This window comes from Vulpes lagopus, chromosome 5 (genome assembly GCF_018345385.1).
Source record: "Vulpes lagopus strain Blue_001 chromosome 5, ASM1834538v1, whole genome shotgun sequence".
NCBI classification, from domain to species: Eukaryota; Metazoa; Chordata; class Mammalia; order Carnivora; family Canidae; genus Vulpes; species Vulpes lagopus.
Window position 1 is genome coordinate 42,308,891 of NC_054828.1, and position 3,992 is coordinate 42,312,882.

Sequence of the window (3,992 nt, forward strand, 5' to 3'; positions counted from 1 at the left end):
TATAGCCAGGACTATAAAGTTTCCAAACCTCTCATACACAGTATGACCATTACGATATGAGGCAAATGCCCAAATGAATTATTAAAACAGCTACATAGGAGATAAAGATATAAACACAACCCATGTTAAGGACAATTTCAATTTTGAATTTAAAGTTTTAGTTTCATAAGTCAGATCCCAGCAGCAGCTGCGGTGTCTCTCATCTTTTCCATCTTTTCTTGCTGTCTCCGTTCACATCCAGAAACATGGCCTCTGGTATAGCTGTCTCTGATGGCGTCATCAAAGTGTTGGATGACATGAAGGTGTGTAAGTCGTCAACACCAGAGGAGGTGAAGAAGCGCAAGAAGGCAGTGTTCTGCCTGAACGAGGACAAGAACGTTATTTGGAGGAAGGCAAGGTGATTCTGGTAGGTGATCTGGACCAGACTGTAGAAGACAGCACCTATGCCATCTGTCCAGAGAGTCCAGCTAGGGATGCCACTATGCCCCCTATGATGTAATTTACAAGACCAAGGAGACAAGGAGGAGGACCTGGTGTTTATCTTCTGGGCACCTGGGTCTGAAGCCTTTAAGAGCACAGTGATCTAAGCCAGTTCCAAGCACATCATCAAGAACGGGCTGACAGGGATCCAGCAGAGATTATAACCAAACTATTATGAAGAGGTCAAGGACCACTGTACCCTGGCAGAGTAGCTGAAGGGGTTCAGTGCCAACATCTTTCTGGAGGACAAGCCTTTGTGAGACCCTGCCAGTCTGGCCTAGAACATCTGGCAGCCCCAGATCTGACCTTGGGTGTTGCAGACTTCCCCTTCCTGCAGATCAGAGGGGCTAGGGGGATCTCAGTAGGGAGAGGACAATTCCTTTACCCCAGCTGCCAAACACTACCCTGATCTTCCTCTTGCCTCTTTCCCTAACAGTTCTGGCCTTTCCAAACTTCTTTTGATTTTCTGATTCCTCTTGGGTTTAAGTAGACCTACTGTCCCCAGGCATCTCAGTTTGGGGGATGCTGTATTTTTTTTAATGACACACTAACACCCCACCTGCTCCTCCTCTTTCCCATGCTTCCAACTTCTACCCTTGGTACTGATTCTGTGCTTGTTTATTTCATTGTGTATATAAATGTAATGTTGTAGAGATGACTCTCTCCTTAGGCTGCCTGGTTCCTTTTCCCTTGGCTGCTGTCACTCATGATGCAGGGCCAAGAAGGGACTGTCAACGAGGGACACATACAACAATAGAAAAAAGACTCTCTAATGGGAAAATAAATAAATAAACAAATAAATGTTTTAGGTTCCCAATTTATATGCTTACACTAGGTGTATTAAGTTCCAAAAAAAGATATTAAAAATGAGTTTTATATATACACATATATATGTATATAAATGCACACATACATAGACACACACAGAGAAATTCTAGTATTTTCCCATAGCCAGTGGATCATCTTGCCCTCCCCACTGGAGAGATGCCTGGTATTTTTCACCTAGAATTGCAGTTTAGATTTCACATGTCTACTTCTAGTTTGTGTGCTAGTGGACAACAAAGATGTAAAACTTTAAATTTAAGTAGCACTGTCTGACATCATGTGAATACTTAATAAATACACATTGAGTATTCCTGGTCTTCAATAAGAATGTCTCATTAGGGTGGAATAGAAGAAAGGGTGGTAAGCATCAGCTTTCATGGAAATCTGAGCTGATTCCAAAAGCCCTAGTTGAAATAGAAACTCATGCCTCCGTATTTCCCAGTGTTCCAACTACAGTGACTTATACATAAAAGATGCCCAAGCAAAAACGTGTTGATCTCTATATCTTAGGGGAAAGTACACATGGCAATTCTTTTTCTAGAAACTTGACTGATAAGATTTTAGATTAAGAGATAAAGATGACCAAAGAAGAGGCTGGAAATTATTTGAACGTTGCTCCATATAAGCAGAGCCCCCTGTCCAGAGCTATCAACACTTACATTAAAAATCATAAGCTAAGGGGCACCTGGGTGGCTGAGTCGGTTAACTTCTGCCTTCAGCTCAGGTCGTGATCTTGGGGTCCTGGGATCAGAGGCCTGAGCTGGACTTCCTGCTCAGTGGGGAGTCTGCTCACACTCTTCTGCCCTCCCCCCCCCACCATGCTCACAAGCTCTCTCTCCCTCTCAATAAATAAATAAAATCTTAATTAAAAAATCATAAGCTATGAAGACATCTGTCATATAGAAAAACCACAGCTAATTCTATGGAACACAGCTATTTCTTGTTAATATTTATCCTGTTGGAAAGAATTTTGATCCACCATTTTAGCTACACTAACACTGACAGACTAAAGATATAATACACCAAAGTTATCTCCTTGGTAAACAGACAAGGACTAAAAAGTCTTTAACCCTAGACCATAATTCCTTTACATTTCTACAAACTAGACTTCCACCCAGCTGTCTAGCACTGAAAGTTAGATGTTCAAAACTGGAGCTTTACCTTAGTAATCGCTTAATTTTTCACTGCAGTGCCTCTTCATGGATATAAAATGGATGGATTTTGCTTTAAAAAACTACTTCTTTTTTCTTGTAGTTTTTTTTTTCTAACTGTAATTATTTTCGTGTCAGAAATATAATTGTACTCCATATTGAAAGCTAACCCAGTGGGGAAATAATTTTGCACAATTACAGAAAGTTTTAATAAAAGACTGATAAGTAAAGTTTTGAATTTTTAATGCATTCTGCAGGCGGTTGAGTGCCTTTTGCCATCTCTGTCACTTATCATTAAAGCTGTGTGAAAGGGAGGCCCACCTGTTATACTTGACTTGATTGGCAAAAGTGTACCCTGACAAATAAAAGTGAAACAGACAAAAGTCAAAGTGAAAAAAAAAATTAAAAACAGTCACAGTTTCATTGCTAATTTAACATTAATGCCTCCCCTTTACCCAGAAAACTTTCTTTGTATTTAATATTCTGTTCTTACCTACTTATTAGCCTACCATTGTGAGTGTTAAATTCCTGTATAGCACACAGCAATAATTCATTTCTATAAAAGCACATCCCATTTCCAGGGCATGCTTTTTGGCTTAATTTGAAAAAATTACCCTCGTTTGACAGAGAAAACACTTTAAACACGCATAACCTACACATTTATGTGCAAGCGAAATCCGAAGAGTGTAATCTATCTAAGCTTTCTGTGATGAAGGCATCATGAGAGCCATCCTGTGAGCTGCACTGAATTTGCTCCAAGGCTACAATTTGAAGTCTTCCTACTGGTATATCATGCTAATGTTTGTTTGTTTGTTTGTTTACTCTAGCTTCTGCCAGACCCTAAACAACCCACCAAAATCTTCTTCGGTTTCTTCAGGTCAGTGTCCAGTAAGCGTCAACAGCCTGCCAGCCTGGGAGGGCTGAGGGCTGTGGATTTAGCCCCGCTGCCCCTCTTCACACTGGCACGGCCAGTCTCGTGGCAAACATCAAACTGTCACTTGGTTTCATGTGTCTGCTGTCTAATAAGTTTATTTTGGATCAGACTGATTCGCCAGCATATGCTCAAGATAAAATGTTCAAATGATGCAAAGTGGGATTTTCAAATTATGATCCTGAGCACTTTTTTTTTTTTTCCTTATCCACTTACATGTAATCTAAAAATAAATACCCAGGCTCCACCAGGATGTGACAACTTCGGCAAACAAAATTGAAAATAGCTGCCTTACAATAGTCTCTCCCTCCAAGTGAAACAGGGGAAAATATACCTTTAGAGAAAAATACAGCGCCTGTTAAGGAACAGACGAGCTACTCACAGCAGGTTTGTGAAGAGAGGCACAAGGACATAAACAGCTCAGGATGGGTATCAAGCAAGAAAAAAACCAGCCAGCAATCACTGTGCTGAATCCCGGAAGGGGCGCGGGGAAGTGGTCACAGGTGATTGTCATGTGTGATAATTATTATTACTGTACACCTGCTCCTCCGCACTAATTAACTTTGGATATGCAAATCAATCCTATTGCATCATGCCCCTGCTCT

At 40.8% G+C, this 3,992-nt stretch overlaps 1 pseudogene; it reads left to right on the forward strand.

The window, feature by feature from the left end:
* Positions 1–245: 245 nt before the first annotated feature.
* LOC121490470 lies at positions 246–740 on the forward strand (annotated as a pseudogene).
* Positions 741–3,992: the final 3,252 nt, after the last annotated feature.